We start from the raw sequence: 22,863 nt of genomic DNA, 5'->3' as shown, positions 1-22,863 counted from the left end.
TGAAAAACCATTGTTCTATAAATCCTACATATAATGTGGAAAAAAAAAAGATTTATAAGATTACAGGTCCTTTTATCTTTGGAGGATCTAATTTTTAGTTCTTTATATATTCCAGATATTAGTTCTGAGGACATGAGCTGGCAAAAAATTTTTATCCCGTTCTGTAGGTTGTCTCATCACTCTATTGTTCGTTTCCTATACTGTACAAAAGCTTTTAAATTTGATATTGAGTACATAGAGTGAAGTGACATAAGTCAGAAACAGGCTATCACATGGTTTCCCTTATACAGGAAACCCAAAATATAAATAATTTAAAGAACAAAATAAAAGATGATAGGAAACAAGGAGACAGACTGTGGAGATAGGGGATCTAGGAAAAGGGGGGAAGACAGAAACAAGGGGAGGGTTCAAGATGCCATATGTATATGTACCAGTAACTCACAATAAATATACCATTGGGTATCATAAATATATACTAATTTTTTAAAAATTGTTTTATTGAAAAGAATGATTATGAAATGGCCTTGTAAGAATCTACTAATATACTTTATTGGTACTTTAATCAGTTTTTAGTAAAATAAAAGTCTGCTATCCAAAATAAAATTTAAGGTTGTCGTTTGTTATTTTAAGTAAATGTTTGTTATGGTTCATATCTGAATGTCCCCACAAAGCCTCATGCACTCAGAGGTGGGGCTTGGGAAAGATGACTGGAGCAAAGAGGTGCTATGGCCAGCTTGGTGTTAGGGCCAGGTCAGAAGAGGCAGGTCACTATGGGTGTGACCCAGAAGGGCATATGTCCCTTCCTGGCTCTTTCCTTGACTCCTTCTGCTTCCTTGCCACCATGACATGAACAGCTGTATTCTGCCATGCTCCTCTGCCATTCTGTTTCTTCTTGGAAGCTGGCCAACTAGGGACTGAAACTTCCATAAATTGTGAGCCAAAATAAACCTTTCTTCACGTATTGTATGTCAGTGAGAAAAGGGGAGACAATATTGAAGGAAAAGATAACTGACTAGGACGACTGGCAGAAGTTCTATAAAATAAAGATCTGAAGGAAAAAAACTTATAATGCTTGCAGAAACCCCATACTTCTCGGCACTTGATGCTAAGCACATGATAAAAGCAGAGATTTCTTCCACCGGACTCAAAATCGAGCACTGGTCTTACTCGAAATAATAGATACAGTAACACAGAAGAATTCTTCCAAGACAGACAAAGACACTTTACTTCATGACTAATCAATTAATCTAAATAGGTTTGTAAGGTACCCCCTACATGCAAGGTGCTAGAAATATAAAATTATATAGCTTCAAGAAGTTGCCAAAATGCACAGAGAGATAAAATTGTTTAAAATTCCAGTTTTCAGATTTTTTTCTTTGCCAATAGGCAATTTTAACATTATCGGTGCAGAATTACTGTAATATTTGGGAAATCCTTATAAACCGGTAATCCTAAAAAAAAATGAATTCATAAGGCTTACACGTTTTTATAATTGCACATTTGAATTCCTTAACTTGTTCTCATGTAGCTTCCTTAACTTGTTCCAATGTAGTTTCATAATGGTAGGGCTTTTGTATGCTCACTTTTTTGTTTCTGCCACCTTCTGACTAAAAAGGAGCAAATGATAAGTCAATTTCAAACAAGGGGAGATATAAAAAGTGAGGATGGAAAGTACAAATCAATAAAGTCAACCTCAACTCTTAATAAAATTATGGAACAAATTCACTAATCATTTGTGATTGGTTAGAACACAATCTGTCTTAGGAAAATCTTGCTCATTTTGTGCATGAACATATGTATAACCAAGCACCTTCTAACTAAGTACTGCCACATAACTTTCCTGTCTATGCTTACTTCTGTGTCTAAACCATACCAACATCAAGTAATCATCAATATAAAAGTATTTGCTTCTCACGTGTATTTTTTTTTGGCGGGGGGGGGGGGGTTCCCAGTACCGGGAATCAAGCTCACGACCTCACACTTGCCAGGCAGGCGCTGTGCTGCTGAGCTAAATTCCCAGCCCCTTCTCACATGTATTTTTCAATGAAGAATATAAGAAAATTGCCAGGGACAGAGTTCTCAAGTGTGGAAAAGTTAATTTATATCATCTTCTAATCACTGCCATAAAGCTCTGAATTTAGCCTTTTTGCTTACTTCTATAATTAGGATACAGAACATGTAGGAAATATTCTGAATGTCACATTGTTTAAAAAAAAAAAAAAAAGCACTGGCAAATAAATGTACACGAATAGGACAATCTTCTGCTTCTACTGTTCTTTCTTCATCTAACTTACCTCCCAGCCTCAGCTCAGGGTTATTTCCTAAGGAAGTTATCCTCGATAATCATACGAAGCTGGCCAAGGACACTCTTCTCTGACAACACCATCATCTACTTACACAGTCAACTGACCATTCTTAGAAGTCAATAAACTCAGGGGCAATTTTGAAAGATTTCAGAGTAAAAGATTTTGAAAGGGAAAAGATCCAGAAATGTCTATTACTTCCAAACATTTTTCCTTTCTGTGAAAGAAAAATGCAACCTTAGAAATGTTGAGTCCACTTTGACATATTAAGTCTTTTAAAAAGTTTTCATCGGCTATAGTATAAACAGACAAGTCCAAATTCTGAAATCCAAAACTTTTACATGTCAACGTGATGGTCAATCAGTTTCAGATTTTTTAGTGTTTCAGATTTTGAGATTGAAGGCGCTCAACTAGCAAAGTATATGCAAACATTCTAAAATCTGAAAAATTGAAATCTGAAATATGTCTGGTTGCAAGCATTTTAGAGACAATACTTAACCCGCCCTTTAAGAACATCATACATAAAAGGAGGAAGAGAACCATATCTAGTCTGTACTGCCTTCACAAACAGGAAGTAAGTCGTCAAAACTACTGACAGTTTCCTCAGAGCTTTCAAATAGGATCAACTATTAGTTGTTGTCAAGACTCAAAATAAATGCAAACAAACAGTACTATGCAAAGTACCATGGAAGGTACAAAAAAACTATAAAAATATTACTTAACAAGAATTTATATGTTGGAAAGGGAGACAGACCCACACATAAATACTATTAATAAAATATAAGAGAAATGATAAATTAAATTTTGAATAGAAATATCTAGAACAGCATCTTGAGTATGCAGAGTTGAGTTCAGACAACCATGAACACGAAATAGTTCATTCCTTAGTGATCAGAAGAAAAGATTTTTGCAAACTGGACTGATTAGGAAAAATTTCTCATTCTAAGAGATATGAGCTTTGAACTAACCTTTGAAGAACAGGAAGAAAATGAAAAGAGGGAACAGGAGCTTCCTAAAAAGTTAAGGAGAATAAAGAATGATCTACAATAGTAACATGACCAGCCTATTTAGCTTTGGGGCCTAGAAGAAAAAATAAAAAGAGCCACAAAGATATATTCACAATAGCTATACAAATATCTATACTATGATCTATTTCTCTCACCTCAAAATTTTAGAAGATCATGTATACATGGGTAAACTCTGGATTTAAGATGTTACGGTTTGTGTCTAGATGTCCTCATGCAGTCATGGGAGGCAAGCTTTTCTGAGGTGGCTGAATCTAGAGTTTGTGGTTGATTTGTGGTCCAAAGCTAGGGTTAAGGGTGCTTAGGATTAAGGGTGGGTGATTGCTGGATTAGTTCACTGATTGGGTTGGTACTGCCCTAATTCCAATAGACTGGGTACAATATAAGGGACAGAAAAAGGCTTGTCTTCTTGCTCTCTCTTGTTGCTTTTGCTCTCTTCTGCCACCATGAACTGTTGCCCATCTGCCATGTGCCATGCTGCATTGCAGCCAGCTGGTTATGGACTAAAACTTCTACAAACCATGAGCTAAATAAACCTTTTCTCCCTTTGAGTGTCAGGTATTTTGTCTCAGCAATGAGAAAAGTAACTGAGACAGATGGACACTTACTATGGACAACACAAAATGTGTGAATGGGGTAGAAACATGAAGAAAATACTGGGACATCTGCCTTTGTTCCACCATGGAGTGCCTCCACAAGATACAGCTGAACTCCCAGCATAGTAGTCCATGAATAAGAGGAAAACAAAGGATTCAACCAGCCCTGTTCACACACCTCTTTCGAAAGGGAGACAACTGCATGACTTTACCCTCATAGCCAATTAACGGGCCACTGTCATCTAGGGTCTAGAATGTTCTAAAGCTTCCCCATCCAAGCTGCACTATGAGTTTCAGCTTACAACAACCACAAAGTCTCTGGCAAGACTGTCCCAAAACAAACAAGAACAATGAAAATATTTCTACAAACCTTTTACAAAATTCTAGCAGCAAGTCCATCCTTAAGCAAGCTCCAGTTTTGAAGTTTATGGCCCATCTTTTATTTTTTAATAAGGTATGAATATTTGTTAGACAAATTGGTTAGAAATTTACACAAAATTTGTTAGAATTTGAGCATACAGCGGAAAAAGCCACTTAATGCTCCTCTCCCAAACAAAAACGCTTGTAATACAATTATAGTAATCTGATTCTAGATGCTTTCAAGTATTTAAAATTTAAAATATACAATATAAAATTTAAAGTTCAGGAATAAAAATGTCTTTTTTACAATTAAGAATCTTAAAAGAACTGAAATTTCAGAATCTTTAGGTGTAAGTCCTATTGAATCAAAATTTACAGGCAAGGAAAGGTGATAAATCTGGGAATTTATACATGTAACAACTGCTCAGGTAAGTCCTGTTTGTTTAGAGATAAAAAAGAAATCTTTCCATATTCTAAACACAAGTAAATTTTATAGGTAAGTCTAAAAATTATGTCAATAAAGCTTTTTTTAAAATTTTTTTTCTCTACATATACTTATAGTGACTTCAATATGTATTTGTAACACTGAAGTCACAATTTAAAACCTTACTGCTATCCTATTGTCCATGAGAAAAACCTGAATGTTAAAAGAAACAACAACAAACAAAATAGAAGCATTTTAGCTGAGCTCTACAAAAAAGCACTGACAAATACAGTGTCCACTTAAATAAATGAAGGCATTATCACTTAGGAAAAACCCTAAATCAAAAGATGATCTGCCACTAATATGAGCATAGAGAATCTATTATGGACAATGACTAGGATCTTTCTTAGTTAGTAGGTTTGTTTGGGTTATTTTTAATTAAATGTCTGCTGAATATTTTACAAGTAGACTATAAGATTATAGACAAAATTTGAACAACTTTACAATTCTCCTACTATTTAAATTTTAACGAATTTTCACTTCCTCATTAGTCACAGAGTAAAAAAGGTGTTAAATATGTGGGAGTATTTGTAACTTCCAAAATTATTTTTAGAAGAAATATATTTAATATACCAACAGCACTGCTTCTTACAGATTCCACAACACCCACGGCATCTTTGCCATATGTTAAAAGATTTTCATTTGAATTGAGATGATTTTCTTGTTCAACAGTAACTGAAGAAAAAGGTAGCACTCTAATTGTATATCTAAGTAGAATATCTTACATAATTTCTCCACCTAAAGTTTGAAGATCACAAAATTCAACAGGATTTACTAGGCAGGCTTATCAAATTAAAAGGTCAAAAAACTAATTACTAATTCAAACCTTCAAGGTTCAGTGTTTGATATAGTTTCCCAAAACTTTCAAATAAAATACAGAAACTCTAGAAATATTTTATATTCATACTATCCGTGAGTTTGGGTAACCCAAAGTCAAAAGCCTAAGACTCCCTTGAACTTTCTTCACTTATTTATCACAAACACAGAGTGTTCACAGTATACACAAAGGATTTTTATGTTAAAATTCACAAAATCATAAACCAAAATCTGAGGCTACCATAAGATTACTACATTACTGAGGCTCCCATGTATTACTACATTATCTCAAAGTCAAATGCCTACTACTACTGATACATGAAATATAAGAAAACAAACATTTTATATACAAATAAAGAATCTGGAACGCTTTATATGTTCATGATATTAATTTTATTACAATTAAAAAACATTTTGCTTCTGAAAATGAAAAAGACATCTAGAAAACTATCTCACCTCTGTGCAAATACAGTACTCAGAAGTATTCACTTGAAAAGGCTGAATTACAGTGCAATTTAAATAAAAATATTAGGAATGTTAACTGTCTTTTTGGCAAAATCCCAACAGTTAAACTATACTCAATTATACTCAACCTTCCCTAATCTTCTCCAAGCCAATGTACAAAGGGCTATTACAATTTTTAACCTCTAATCAACATGTTGTAACCTGAGGGGGTCAGCTCCCTCAAAAAAGCAGAAAAACTTCTATAATGCTGAAAAGAAGGAAAGCTTATTTACTTTGTTATGCCAAGCAAACACACAGAAACAAAGGGACTGGAAGGAAGAATAGAACAGTATTAGCAGGTTAAGGGGGAAAAAAATCTTACTGGAAATTCTCATGAGTTCAATGATACTCTCCCGGGCTAGCTTGTTTCTAAGTGCCACTTGTTTGAACTAAGTAGGTCCTTCGTAACTTTACATAAGCATTGTATCTGGCACCACCAAGCCATTCTGTTTATAATAATACACATTATAATTAGATTCAAACAACACAGCAATGAGATGATAAATAACAGTGTAGTTCTATATGATTTATTTATAGGTTACATATGTGAAGCTGCCCTATGTCTACTTGCAAACTGCACAATTAACAGTTTACATCCTCCCACCTGAATATAATTTGATGGTCTCTTCCTCCATCTCTAGGAAGCAGAGATAGCACAAGTAAGGATATTAAGTACAGGATACTATGCACCATAACTGAAACACAATTATCTTTAAGTCTGAAGATTTTAAAATGTTTTCTCCTAGCACTTATAAATTTTCTGTATCATAACATCAGATCAAGCAGAACAAGACTGTCCACTTTTTCTTTTTCTGTTATAAATAAACAGACTATCACTTGAATCTCATGTCATGCAAACATTTGTTACAATAGTATTTGTTTTTAAAATGTCCTACCTGCTCCCTCTTTGGCTCTTCTGCCTCATTCCATACTTAAATTAACATATGCTTGGAGGATCTGCCTTCAGCCTCTTTACTCTTTTTACAACCCATCCTTTAGTAATTTTATCCAATGTTATCTCTATAAATGAACCTTAAATGTCCTTAAGGCATTACATATTAATTTTATCTAAATTCCCCCAACCACTCCTCCTCTAAAAGTCCCTGCGTGGAATTAGAGCAACTCACTCATGATAAAGCCAGAAACCCAAAAGGGTCTCTTGACTCCTCCTGTTCCCTCAAACTTGCATTTAATTACTCCTATTAATTAAATTTCCCCAATGGTGTTCATAATTGTCCACTGCAATCCATCTCACTACCACCAAATCCAAAGCCTACTCCTCAATTACTATACTTTCATAACCTCTGCATTGCTTTCTCTTCAACCTTGCTTCTATATTTTCATAGTAGCCTGTGTTTCTCTTTTATTAATATCCATTATATTTACTAGAGCAGATAGAAAGTTGAAAAAGAGTATTTGTGATTCTAAGAGCTGACTGACTGCTATGGTTTAGATGTAAAATGTCCTGCAGAAGTTTAATATATTCAGAGCTGAGGCTTTTGGAAGGTGATCAGATCACACAGGCAATATTCTCATGAGTGGATTAATCCTCTGATAAATGCACAGCCAAATGTGTTGTTAGGAGGTGAGGCCTTGTTGGAAGAGGTGGTCAATAGGAGTATGAGCTGGAAAGGTGTATACTTGTCTCCAGCTTCTCCTCTCTCACTCCGCTCCCTGGCTATAGTGCTGGGAACTGCTTCCTTCATCAAGCCCTTTCACCATGCTGTTTCTGCCTTGCACAGCTTTCTCCCTACAACCGTGAACTGAGCCCATTCAAACTATGAGCCAAAACAAGCCTTTTATCTTTTAAGCTGTGAGTGTAAGGTACTGAGTGATACAAAAGCTGATTAATACACTGACATTGCCTATAACTGGAATAACTACAAAGAGACTATAAAATCTCTAGTACTAGAATTCTTTAGAGCAAAATAGGTCAGACACAATTAGCTAAATGGCTTTGTGTTTACCTGTAGGTTACCGAACTTTTGATTCTAAAACATCATACAGGTCCTGTCTACTTTTTAAAAATAGTCAACATTAGTTTCCTAATGAAATCAAATGGACAATATAATCAATTCAACGCATATAATGTTCCTGGAAGATATTGTCTTTTTCCACTTGAGTGGGTCAAATAACCAGCAAAAATAATTCTAAATTCTTAAGTCACATAGCATAAATGGGCCCTCTTCTCAACTTGCAGGCAATTCCTTTAGCCTGCCACTGTACCTTTACAAAACAGTTTGCAACATCCCAGGAACTCACAATGGTAAACTTGGACTCCTTACGTTTCAATTTTCTGCTTAGCAGGAGTGAGATCCACTTAAATTTAACTGCAGCCACAGCACAGAGAACTAGGTAACAAGCTGCCAAGACAGCTGTTCAAAAAAGCCAATTAAATAGCAGGGATATGAAGAATACTCAGCATCATCCACAAAACTACTGCAGAAAGACAAGCTGTGAAGATCAGGTAATAAAAGAAAAAATGTACAGCTTAATAACGCACCAACTAAGAATAACAAAATAGTAACAGGTGCATAGAACATTTCTTGAAGACTATAGAACAAAAGATTTAATTTTAGAACAGGCAAATTTATTTGGAGGCACAACAAAAAAAAAACCTCAGTGACTCCTTCTTCAATAAAAAATTAGAATCATAATATCTAATAACACCTGAAGTTAAATGAGCAATAAATGAATGTGAAAGAAGGAATATGATACCACACATAAAAGAAAGGAAAAACACAACTCCCACTTGCTCAAGACATACTCAAGAGCTGGCTCACTTTAAGAAATGAACATGACACATATAATGACAGAATTCTGACAACTTTGACATATTAATCACAAGAGGAATTGCCAACATTCATTCTGTGATCCTACTTCCGCAGAATCTTATTCACTCTGCAAAGTACAATCATTCCAAAAAGTTCCCCAAAATCTTACACATTCCCAATAAACTGAACTCCCACATAATGATTAATCTCAACCTTTCAGCTTTTCAAGACTAAAACCACCACTCAATAGGGCAGAAATTATTTCTTTATCTATTCAACCTAAAGAAACAAAAATGATAAGGTAAAAGCCCCTTATTTTGCTTCCCATTCAGAAACATGAGCCACCACTGCTCAAATCACGTTCAGAATTGTTTTGTTTTGGTTTACTGTTTTGAGATCAGGTCACGCTATGTAGTTCAGACTGTGAACTGACTACAGAGCACAGGATGGCCTCAAAGTCATAGCAATCCTCCTGCCTCAGCCTCTTAAGTGCTGGGACTACAGGCATGTACCACTACACCAGTTATTCTCAAAATTTTAAATTTCCTAGCATATGACAGTGGTCAGGCAGCAATGCACTCTTTTCCTAAGCCAGTATAAATGGTCATCACCATATGACCGGTTATTCAAAGTTCTTTTCTACAGGCTACAGGATGAACCAGTTCAGTGCACTATTTTAACTCGGGGCATGAGACTAATTTTGTCATCAAGATGCATAAACATAGGTCTGTTAGACCCATGTTAATTTTTTAGAGTATTTCTACTGATGAATCATCAGTTTTAATTTTATGAGTTTTAGTACATTAAACAATGAGTATTTAAGAGGAAAAAATATCACAAAAAATAAAATATTGAGTTTTTGGTATTTACTATTTACAAAAAAGCCTAAAAATTTTCAATATTGGCTGGGTTTTGGTGTACAAGGTCTAAAAAAGAACATCAAATATAAATTCCTATATGAACTATAATGAAAATACCAATAGTACTCTACAAAAAAAAGTCTTTACTTCAATTATCACAACTAAGGCAATCTGCACACATGAAAACAGCACACTCCATACACATGCATCACTCACACTGACGGCACATGTCTTTTGTTTTCTTCGCCTTTTTGTAGGACATATTTGACATCTCAATGTTCTTGCTGTTGTCAGAGGTTCTTACTATATAGTGTGCAGTTAATAGGAACATAAAACATCAAAATAATAAATTATTACATTAGACAGACATCAACATTTTCACATCAGCTATGTACTTGCTTATAAAACCTAATAGATAACACAGAAATAAGTTCTTATATGAACTACAATGAAAATACCAACAGAATTCTACCACAAGACCAAGTTTTGATTCAACTGTCACACCCAAAGCAGTCTTCACATACAACTGCAAGTTCCATGTACAAGTCTTGCTTACACTAACAGCATGTGTGCTTTTAGCTTTCCCTTCCTATGTGGCAGTCCTGTCACCTCTCTTCCTGCTTTGTCAGGAGATTCCTACTCTGCTGTACATGCACTTAGCAAAGAAATAAAATATCAATAAAACAAAATGTGAAATATGTAATGAATGTTTAAAATAAACATGAATATTTTCACATCAGCTGTTTACTTGCTTACAAAAAGTAAAACATAAATTCAAAATAAAAATGTCTGTGAATTACACTGTAAAAACAAAAGTCCAGCACAGAAATAAGCTTTGCTTCAACTGTCACACCCAAGGCAGTCTTCACGCGTGATAATTGCACCTTCCACACCCAAGGAATGCTTACACTGATAGCATGTATGTTTTGTTTTCCTGTACTTTTGACATCTTTTTTGTTTTGTTTTGTTTTGTTTTGTTTTTCTCCGGTACCGGGAACCGAACTCACGACCTTGCGCTTGCCAGGCAGGCGCTTTTGCCTCTGAGCTAAATCCCCAGCCCCATCTTTTTTGTTTTCCTGTTGTTTGAGTAGGTCTTTGTGATGCTGCACTTGCCTGTTCACCTATCAGTGCCCCAGGGTGTTCCATAATCTTTTGTGTAGTTCCCTGGGCAGAAACATTTTGTTTTTCATCTACTGTAAATGAGCTCTTAGGAGCTTCAGTTCCAAGCCTCTAAGAAAATTTCTCCATGATATTTTGCACTTTTTTTTTTTTTTTTTTTTTTTTTTTTTTTTTTTTGGTCTTTTTGAGACAGTGTCTCGCTATGCAATTCAGGCTGGCCTTGAGCTCATTTTGTAGCCCAGGCTGGTCTCAAACTCACAATGATTCTCCTGCCTCAACATTACAAGCGTGCACCACCACACCTGGTTCGCATTTGTTATTTTGTTTGTAAACTATCAAACTATGCCACACGTTTACAATCAAGTAAAACACGGCCGTTGGCCAATACTTTGTGTTTCAAGTGACATCAAGTTACTGCATAACTCGTCAACAATATCTACACTACCTTCACTACCTTCGGTTTTGTTGTTGTAAGTTTCCATCTCAGGCTTTCATTTTGTGGAGGCTTCCCTATCAGTATTTCCATTATGATGAAATGCTGACATTAGCAGTACCAGTTTGCTTTTCTCTGCCATATATGAGGCCAGTGTCATACCTTTCTGAAATCCAAAGATTGTACTATACCATTCTCTGTTTTGAAATTGTGACATTTCATTTGGAATTTCTGCTTTGCTCCTGTGTACAGTTCCTGCACCAGTCAACTGGTGTTAGCAAATATAACATCAATTGGAAACCGGTAAACCAACTGTCAAATGTCGCATTCCAGTTAGTTTGGAAGGTGGGAGCAACATCATTTAGTTTATTACTATATGAATAAGGACCTGATGGCTGAGTTCCAGAATAAATGTCTAAATTAAAAGAATAATAAGTCTTCACATCTACAAGGACATAAATTTTTATGCCATATTTTGACCCCTCACTTTTCCATTCCTGTGATCATCATGAGAAATCTCTGCAAAGTATAGCAGGCCTATGAATGCTTTCAGTTCAGCTAGTGAGGTGTCATAATAAATAATTTTTTAATATGGCTACCAGTGCACATAGAACATTTTGACTTGCATTTCAGCCACTGTATATTTCACAGTATCTTTTGACATTTTGTCTGTTACAATTTCTAACACTGAATGGTAGTGCTGGCATTTTATCCAATACATTTCACCCCTGGCTAAGACCTTCACTATATTTTCAGACCTAGTTCTCACACTGGATTGTCCCATTTGGTTGTTCAGCCATTTTGCAACATTTCAACTAGTCAAATATGTACTAATGTTACTGTTTTCTTCATCATATGAATCAAGGCAGTCTATACTCCCTATAAATGTTTCAGTTAATTCTTGCTCCATTTCACTGACATAGGAACTTTGGCTCACAGGGGCAACATCAAAGTCATCATCATCATCGTATACCCACATCATTTCTCTGTAATGAAAGCATGTATTTTACCATAATTGATCATCATCATCATCCATGCATGAGTAATCTGATGATTCATTTTCTACCTCCTTCAAAATCTGCAAATCTGGTTTTTCATGTGGCATTGTAATGAACTGGGCTACTTCTACCAGAAAAATCGAAAGAAAACTGTTTTAACAAATCCTAGAGTGGGGGGGGGTATTAGACACTCTGTAATGCTCAAGTAAACGTACAGAAACATGCTCCATAGAACATAAAGGTGGGTATGAATTCTGTTTTATCACTTCTACACATGTACACACCTTGCTGTTTGTCATACCAAGTGGGTAAACACATAGATTGCTTCCCTCAGGAAAAGGTACTGAGATGCACAGCCAGCTACTACAACACTACAGTACAAATTTGCATTAGAAAAGTAAGTTTTATGCTCCTGTTCCATTTCAACTTTTTGAAAAAAATTACATTAAAGCTGTAAAAAGCATCAAGTATCTTTTGTGTTCCAGAATGCTAACTGTAGAAAATCTGAAGACACAAATTAGAGAAAATAAAAAAATCATAATCTCAGTACCTTTGTAAGTACCATTTTAAATAAATGCACAATATATGCTACAAATTTGTACCACTTTTCCATTACTGGATATATATTTCTGTATTTTTATTATTTTACAAATATTACTGTGCTATAATCTTAATTCGAAATCCTTGCCACCCTGTCTTTAATCATGAAGAAAATCCCCAAAGGTGAAATTATTGGGCCAGTGGGTATAAATATTATTGACGCATTTGATAATATACTGCCAAACTGCTCTCCACAGAAGCTGAAACAATTTTCACTTCCTCCTTTCAACTGCACCTAAGTGTCTTTGCATGTTACTGTTAAAGAGTCTTGGTAACATGACAGACCAAAATGATTCTAGCTTTTATTACTTTTATTAATGAAGTTGAACCACTGCCCCAAAGATATAAATGATTATACTATCTTTTACAGTAACTGAAGCTCTAAACTCTAAACATACAGGATCAGTAGTGTTTTCCTTTCAGATTTGTATAAATGCTTTTATTATAATTATTCTATTTGATTTTAGTTTGGCCCTCAAGTCATTACCCATGATGTTTACAATAGTTCTCTCTCACAATCTTGTTATCAACAATTGAAGTAGTTTGAAGCGTGTGGTAAGCATATTTACCTGGCATTAACAAGACTCAACTAACCTACTCTGGCTTCACTTTGCCCCTAGTGATAGAATTAAATGTCCCTCTGTCCTCCAAAAGTCTATTCATTTTTTCCTCTCATAGTTCTTTTCCCTGGTGATTCTGCAATTCTTAAATTAACTCTCTTCATACATTATACTTGTCTACTAACTGAAAATTTCAACAGACTAACAGAGAGCTAAGAAAAAACAAGGAAAGCTGTTTTAAAAATTAAGAAAAAATACAACTAGCCTCACATATGAACAACTTGGGTTATGGCTGGAATTTTAGGTTTAACTTACAACCCAAATGTCGCCCACTTGCACAGTTGTAAACAAAGTCTTGCAATACCACAAAAGTGTAAGTGTACATAAGTGTCAATCTGAGCCCAGATGGAAGTGTTTGCAGGCATGATTTCGGTCAGTGCTTTTTATCACTGCTATGATTACTGCTTCCAAAATGGCCCCCCAAAAGCTAGAAAAGAAGCTAAGGAAGGGAGGGAGGGTTAAGACAGTAAAAACAATCAAAAATTAGAAGGAAATTGTAGAGAAATATGAGAGTGGTGTTCACATAACTTATCTCACTAATATGTACAGCACGTCAAAACCCACCATCTCAACAACCTTACAGAGAAAAGATTTGTATAAGGAAGCCAGTGTAGAGGAACCTGAGCCTTCAACTGACCCTGTGGTTGATAACACTGTCACTATAGCAGAGTCCACAGTGTTGCAGGTAGATAGCGGTGATGCTGAGGAACTGGTGGAGGAACATTCAGAGGAACTGTCTACAGGGGAACTTCGGCAACTTCTGAGCAACAGAGAATGGCAGCTGAGGAGCTTTCTGAAGAGGAAAGAGAATATCAACAAGCACTGCACTAAAGTTCTTCTTCTGAAATAAAGGAAATACTGAAAAAATGGATAGAACTACAAACATTTGAAAAGAAGACCTACCCAGAGAAAAGGCCAATCATTGTATTCACTTGATTAATGACAATGTCATGTCATATTATAAAAATGTTAAAGAGAAACAGGCACCCAGTTTTCAGTTCTGAAAGTTGAGATCTAGTGACCAGAAGCTGGTCTTAGTGGGCTACAGATCCCCAAGGAGAGAAAGGACACAGGAGAACCAGAGTCCTGATGTTCTTATGGAAGAAGACTCTCCTTTCAAACAACCATCACCCTCCACTTCATCCTCCCTTCCTGGCTGGGGATTTAGCTCAGCGGCACAGTGTCTGCCTGGCAAGCGTGAGGTTGTGAGTTCAATTCCTGGTACTGGAAGAAAAACATCCTCCCTTCCTGCAAGCCAAAGATGTCAACTTGAATGATGAGTACACTATGAAATTGCTATTTCTGGTAAACTAAGCATATTTTATAACTTTTTGGTGAATACACTAGGAAAATTATTGGTGTTTCTGATAAATTATGCATATTACACAACCCTTTTTTAATGAAAAGGTTAGTTAAGGGGGTGCTTTGGGAGGTTCAGAACACATTATGGGTATTCTCATTATTTCTTATAGGAAAAACCATCCTGACTTACAACCAACTTGATTTACAACCAGCCCTAACAAAGAAATTGAGTTCGTAAGTCTAGGGTCTACTACACTCTTAAAGTCACTCTGGTAATAAAATGTTTCTCCAATGGGTCCATCTCACTCAGTGTGACTCTGAATCACTTCAAATTGTAGGCAAAATTTGTGAATGAATTGCATAAGAATCTGTTTTGTTTTGTTTTGTTTTTCTGGAGAATTTTGGCTTTCATCAGAGTCTAGTCAAAGGAACAACTAACAATTAACCTATACCTAGAAAAGAAGCTTATGTCCTATCTTCTGGCCCACCCTTACATCCCTGAAGCTCTTGGGGGCCATACCGGGATTTTCTGTACCCTCCCCTCAATTTTTTTTTTCAAATTAATACATGTTTGTAGCATATATTAATTTATTGTGGGGAGTTGGTACATGTACATACCACATCTTAATTCTTTTTTCATTCCCAACCTCTCCCCAACACCTCCCCTGCCCCTTCCATTTCTTTTTCTCCTTCCAAATTGAGAACGATCTCCCTACTTCCTATTATCTGTTTTATTTTTTTGTTTATAATTTGAGTTTTTCATATAAGAGAAACCATGCAATATTTAAGCTTGTGAATCTGATTTATTTCACTCAATATTATGGTCTCAAGATGCATCCATTTACTTATGAATGCCTTAAATTTATCTTTCTTTATGGCAGAGTAGTACTCCATTGTGTACAAATATATTTTTCTTTATCCATTCATTTATTTAATGAGCATATATATAGACCCATCCCAAGCTGTTATCAATAAAAATTTTTCTCTTATCACTGCAGGATAAAAGGGTGTGGTGGAGTGACAACTGGTGGTCAACGTGTATCACTCAGCTGAACTTAATCAGCTCTAGGTCTTCAGCTGGACTCATGCAGGGCATTGGTGTGGGATCCAAGTCCTTGGCTGGATTCTTTGGTCTTTAGTGTGTGAACAGATTTACTGCACTTTTTGTATATGATTCTTTGGGTGACTACTACAAATAATCTTATAAAATATGTGTCCTGTATTATATTATGCCCCTTGCAAAAAAACCCAAACTAGAACAAAACTGATACTGAGAGTGAGGTTATTACTGTGGTGTTGCCTGGACATGTGATTTAAGAAATTAATTTGGAAAAGTTTTGAGAGACTGGCCAAAGAGGCAGCCCTGATATACTGTAAACTATTTTTGAGATTCTAGTTGGAGCCTGGAAAATCAGAGTACTGAGGAAATGCTGTTATTTAAGATGAAACTCAGGAGGCTTCAATTGAGAAGGACTGCATTGGCTGCTGGATCCCAGGTAGTATACTGTGCTTTGGCAGAAAGTTGGTCTATGTTTTGCTTGTTTAGAGATATTGCCTGGTTGGAAAAAGAAAAATTTCAATGTAGTCTATTGTTGTGAGGGTGGCATCATTACTGTTGAGAGCTTTTGGCTAGATCTATGTTTACAATTAAGAGCAAAGAGCCACTAAGATGATATGAAACATTTGGCCAGAGGGATGGCTCTAGTGAAGCTTTGGGTTGTAAGGTTAAAAAGAGAATACATTGTTAAGAACAGGACAATGAAAAAATGAACTGAAGCCTTTCACTTGAAGAGAAGAGTGTATTTAAACTGCAGGAGATCCCTGTTTTTTGGCGTTAGCATGCCTTGTTAAAAGTTAATAGGAAGCAAGGATTGTGATTGTAATAGTTCTTTTAATGTGATTTTTAATGTTGTTTTTAGATGTTTGTAATCAGGTTAATTAACCAAAGTATCGTGTTTTAATCTTAAATTTTCGTCACCCTTTGAATATTTTGTTTTTGGTGCAGAAATGAGTGCAAAAAAGAATTGTGTATATGTAGTTGCTATATTAATGTAAATCTGAATAGACCAAGACATGTTAACTATTCACAAATCTGCCACTGAGACTATGGATTAAGGAAATGTATATGGTTATCAAGTTGACAGGGGTGGATGGTAGTGGACTGACAACTAGTAGTCAATTTATAACACCCAGCTGAACTGAACCAGCAGGGTGAGGGGTGTAGGAGGCCCACTTCAGGGTTGTTTCGGCAGCATAAGAGGCAGAACTGGAGAAGAGAGGCTGCTGGGAGCTGATAGAAGCTGTTGGGTGCTGTTAGAAGCTGTAAAGAGCTTGTAGTAGACTGACAACTGGTGGTCAACTTATAACCCCCAGCTGAACTGAGTAAACATGGTGCTGGGTGTGGGAGGCCCACCTGGGTACTGTTGCCAGCAGCATAAGAGGCAGAACTGGAGAAGAAGAAAGGCTGCTAGGAACAAAGTAAGGCTGCTGGGAACTGGTAGAAGCTATTGGGAGCGTGTTGGAAGCAGAGAGAAGCTATAAGGAGCTATCGGTTTTCTTGGAGAAGCCTGTCATGCTGGTTTTCCTGATGAACTTGGCTGTTTCATCCTCCAAGGAGCTTGGGACCTTGCTGTCACTGAGAATGGCTTAGGTTCACTTCGGTGGAGCTCTAGTCCTCACCCTGAGCATCGCTTCCTGGCTCCAGAGGGGAAGAAGGTGCACAGTTCAGTCTCCTGAAGAAGCTTGTCACATTGGCTTTCCTGATGGGAACTCAGCTATCCTGATCATCTGAGGAGCTTGGGACCTCACTTTAGCTAAGGATGACTGTGGCACTTTTCAGGCAGCTCTGGTTCTTACTTTGTGCATTGCTGCCTGGCTCCAGTGTAGATCCCTCAGCCTGCTAGCAAAGATCCTTCATGTCAAGGGCACAGACTTTCTAGCTTCCATCACTGACCTTTGGGCCTTCCCAGCGCAAATCCATGAAACAGGCCTGCATGAGATATTGTTATGGGCTCAAGGCCTCCAGTTGGACTCATGGGGGCATTGTGATGGGCTCTAGGTCTTCAGCTGGACTCATGCAGGACATTTCTGTGGGATCCAGGCCATTGGCCAGACTCCTTGATCTTAGTGTGTGGACAGATTTCCTGCACTCTTTTGTATATCATATTTGGGTGACTATTAGAAATAATCTTGTAAAATACGTGTCCTGTATTATGCTGTTCTCCCTTGCAAAAATAACCCCAAACCAACACAGCGCTCTTGGTCTACGTGGAGGAGCTTGTCATGCTGGCTTTCCTAATGAACTCTGCTGTTCTCATTGTCCAGGGGGTTGGGACCATGTTGCTGAGAATAGCTCTGGTTCACTTTGGGGGAACTCTGGACCTCACTATGAGCACTGCTTCCTGGCTCTGAAGCAGAAGATGGTACACCACTCAGGTCTTGGAGAAGCCTGTCACTGGCTTTCCTGACAGGAACTCAGATTTCCTCATCATTGGAAGAGCTCAGCATCCTCACTGTTGCTGAGGATGGCTGTGGTACTTTTCTTCAGGGGAGATCTGTTTACTTTGAGTGTCTCTTCCTGGCTCCAGCTGACATCCCTCAGCCTGGTAGCAAAGATCCTTCATGTCAAGGGCACAGACTTTCTAGCTTCCATCACTGACCTCTGGGCCTTCCCAGAACAGATCCGTAAAACAGGCCTGCATGAGACATTGTCATGGGTTCTAGACCTCCAGCTAGACTCGTGGGAGCATTGTTATGGGCTCTAGCTCTTTAGCTGGACTCATGCAGGACACTGGCGTGGGATCCAGGCCCTCAGCTGGATTCTTTGGTCTTTAGTGTGTGGACAGATTTACTGCACTCTTTTGTATATGACTCTTTGGGTGACTATTATAAATAATCTTATAAAATATGTGTCCTATATTATATTATTCCCCTTGCAAAAATACCCCAAATTATAACAGAGGTATTCACTTCCTACACAGGGTTCCTCCAGGAGAGAGGGCTCCTCTATATAAAAATGAAGCCTCTAAAGGAAATACTGTTCAGACAGAAGTAGAATATGATTCAAAGGTATGATGAAAATATCTGAGTAATGATTCCTTAATAAAAATTAGAACCATGTTATATATAAAGGTAGACAACATTAAATAAATATGTAAAAGGGAAAATATGACCTACACAGAATTGCACTTGTCCAGTCTCACAGGAACACTGAAAATGACTAACCAGACTAGTACTATATAATGGGTAAAACATGGCTTTAGGCTAAGAACTAGCAATTTTACTAACTTATAAGAAAAGGGTTCTCCGTACCAAAACAAGGATTTTTCTTTCTTTTATAGGGGTATGTGGGTAGGGTGAAGGACGGGGTGGTGATACTAAGGAAAGACGTTTCTACCTGTTTTTGTGTAAAGTTACCCCTCAATTTATGGGGATTAAGTCCCAGAAAACCAGCCCCCTCTTCCTGTCTGCCCAACTACTCAGATGGTACACTTTTAGGCGCTACAAAGAAGAAACCCAACGGGGTCAATTTGAGTCTAGGGTCAGATCACTGCTGACTTGCAGGGTACTTGGGCCTCTGGATTGAGAATGCTGAGGATCCTGGATAGGAAAACAGGCCAGTCTGTGAATACAGACGACTTGTAAGATTTCAATATTTAGACCAGGTTTCTCAACCAGGTATAGTTGTGTGCCCCAGCAGACTTTTGGGAATGTCTGGAAACATTTTTGGTTCTATCAATTTTGGGGGAAACTGCAGTGGGGGGAACTATTGGCTTTTAAAGTGGGTAGAGGCCAAGAATGCTGCTAGACATCCTACAGTACATAGGCCAACCTTCTGCTGACACACCAACCATCAAAATATTATCCAATCTAAAACACTGACAATGTAAAGGCCGAAAATCCCACACTTAAGACTATAACTTGCAAATCTCTCTGTTCTTGTCTCAAGGCTTAAAAACTTACAGGTAGGTCTGGTAAGCGCCTCGCCATAAATTATAAAACTTTTACTGCACTGTTCTTTTTTTTTTTTTTTTCCAAAAAATAAATGATTATGTCTGTGATTCCAGTTAAGATTCAATCATCCACTTATTTAATATTTATTAAGTATCCATTATGTAATCAGGCACAGTGGTAAGCAAAGATGACAATGTTAAAAGAAATGACAGGATCTTATTCAACTCCTATGTGGTTCTGAGAGTGTAGTATGTATAAACCACTCTGAAGTTAGACAAATCTAGTTCCAGTTGCAGCTCTACTACTAACTTTCCTGAACTTCAATCTCCTCATTTCTAAAGCAAATCAAATATAGCCTCCCTGCAAGTGTGAGAGTTAAATAAGATAATTCATGTAAAGCATGAATACTGTCTAGAATACAATCCCAACATTCAATACTTAGTTCCTAATACTATTAGCAGAATATAAGTTTTTATAAAGTAACCAATAAATCAGAAACTGCTAGAATGCCTGTAAAATAGCCAGTTAATTATGATTTTGACAGCTTGAATATACTTTTAATCAAATTAGCAGCTTCTTTGCATAGTATATAAAAGTCTGGCTCCATGTCCTACAGCCTAATCTCATTAACTACATAACCTCTGATGCAGTCTGAACCCTAGAGCCCTCCTTCAAAGTCTGGCTCCCATGTCCTACAGCCTACTCTCATTAACTACATAACTTCTGATGCAGCTGTATGTCCCCAACAGTGGGGCAGATTTAAAGAAAAGATCTCAGCAGCAACCAAAGTAATGCCAAGCCAAAGGTCAGCTTCAATTATTGGCAGGATATGAAGGTGGTAGGTGGGGAAGAAGGCAAGAAAGGAGGTGAAGGGGAGAAATGGGGGAAAGAAAGAATGAAAATTTGAATGAATGAAAACAAAAGGCAGTAATATGACTGTAGGTCAAGTTTGCATTAATGTTTCTAGAAGAAAACACTTCACACAACAAAATTCATTCTGCACTTCTTTCCGTAAGAAGGGATTGAAAAATATGTTAATTAGCCTCATTTAAGAGAAAGAAATTCAAAATAAACAGAGGGACCACACTGCCACAGCCTGATAAGCATGCCGAGATTATCAATAGCCATACCGAAATGAGAAAAGAAAACATCAACCACATATGATTACTGCTAAGCAGAGTTTAATGACAGAAAGTAGTTAAGAATTTGGTTTGCCCACCCAATATATAACAGTTTTTCATACAAGATAAAAGCACATTTTACTAGACTGGTTCTTAGATACATTATCTGTGAACTCAGGCACTCCTCCCATGTAAGTGCTTTACCAAAAAGTTTAACTTTGTCCTGTATAACCAAGCATCTATCTAGCACACCATGGAATCTGCAGCCTTCCTACAGGTTCCTGTGACAAGGTGGAAGCCAAAGCAAATGTTAAACTTTCTGACAGGGCTGAATATGTAGCTGACTGGTAGAGCTCTTGAGGAGCATGCACAGACCCTAAGTTTGATTCCCCAGCACTGCAAACAAAAGAAAAAGAAAGAAGAAAGAAAAAAAAGAAAAGAAAAGGAAAGGAAGAAAGAAAGAAAAAGAAACTTTCTTATAAGTGTACAGAAATTTTTATTTAAATTTTAATCAAGCTCATGTTTGTCTTAATATAACTCACAGAGGGAAAAAAAAGCTAAACTATTATGGACACAGTGCTACCAAAAAAATAAACAGTACCTTATCTATGCTTATTGTGGTGACTGATTTTAAGCATACCTCTGTATTCTATGCCAGATTCTACTCCACATTTAACCTCAGGGAAGTCACCAAAACTCAAAATCTCAATCTCTTCATTTGCAAAAATAAAATGATTGGATTGAGAAGCTTTAACATTTCTTCTAATACAGTACTGACTCAGAGTTTGAAAACACTTAAAAAATCAGGGTTCTCAATCGTTCTTTGTTGAACAGAAAATGAAATAAAGAGCTTTATGAAAATGTGTCAAATTATAGGTTTATAGGTTTGAAAAGATCATTCAGTGACACAGCCTTGAAATCTGTGCCTAGTGATTGTTTCAAACTACAGGCTGAAAATAGAATGACAAGACTAGAGAATTGTTCCAGTGCCTCAGCAACTTCCTGTCAGGCCTCCTACCCTGTAGTTGCTTTTTCAAAGAGTTTATGAATCGCCCAAATAAATGATGCAACTGTGAACTATCATAATATATACAACTGCTCAGCTAATATAGCCATACCATGTCACTTGGCTGTAACACTTAGATTCTACTTATGAACCCATTTCAATGACTGAGTACCTCTATTCTAAATAAGCAACAAAATACCAATAGTAGAATAATTCCACAGTGTAGAAGGAAAGATGCTTTCTGAATTCTAGAGTCGTAAAGACTATTTTGATCATCTCTAACCCTTCCATTTTACAGAAAAGCCTTCCATTAACTTAGCTAAAACTCTTAAGGATTAACTGGCTGAGCTTATCAGTAATTCTCTCCACTATTTAACGTTTTAAAGAATAAAATCCTTATTTGAACCAAATTTTCTCAGTACAAGCATTCCTAAAGAAAATGGTAATTTTTCCGTCTCTGCTTATACACTTTAATATGTTTGAAATTTAGTCTACAAATACAACTTCTAGAAGATTCTATCGTTCATTCCACTATCCCATCACCTTTGACAACTGCGACCAGCAAAGGAAGTAAAAGGCAAACACTACTCCTTTCATGTCAGTACCTCTCTCAGCAGCACAATTTTATTGAGTCGTAAAATATGTACTCCGCTAGTCTCAAATATTTACCGAAAAACGTGAACATAAACTTAGAAATAATAAACTGACAGTATTAAGGAAGATGCTGTTAAACGATATTCTTCTAACCTAGAGAAATAAAACAGAAACATAAACTGCTGGCTGCATGCAAAGTCTGAAAAGAGTTAAGGACACCAGGGACCGCATAAAGAAAACAAAATCCACCCCATGGTTAAGAAGTTAAAAGGAATCTTTAGGATTAAGGATTTATCATTACTATTAGGTAAATCTTTGTAGTATCAAGAAACAATTCCTCTTTACCCACCACTAGACAATACAAGTGTTTGAGGCTAACCTGGAAATTCAGTTTC

At 36.8% G+C, this 22,863-nt stretch overlaps 1 protein-coding gene across 5 annotated transcripts in view; it reads right to left on the bottom strand.

Moving 5' to 3' along the window:
• Efr3a (EFR3 homolog A) overlaps positions 1 to 22,863 on the bottom strand; it is a 99,322-nt gene that overhangs the window by 75,458 nt on the left and 1,001 nt on the right. The window lies entirely within an intron of this gene.

The sequence above is a fragment of the Chinchilla lanigera genome, unplaced genomic scaffold, assembly GCF_000276665.1.
Source record: "Chinchilla lanigera isolate Chin_1 unplaced genomic scaffold, ChiLan1.0 scaffold00060, whole genome shotgun sequence".
Taxonomy (NCBI): Eukaryota; Metazoa; Chordata; class Mammalia; order Rodentia; family Chinchillidae; genus Chinchilla; species Chinchilla lanigera.
This window is presented reverse-complemented; position numbering and strand designations above follow the sequence as displayed.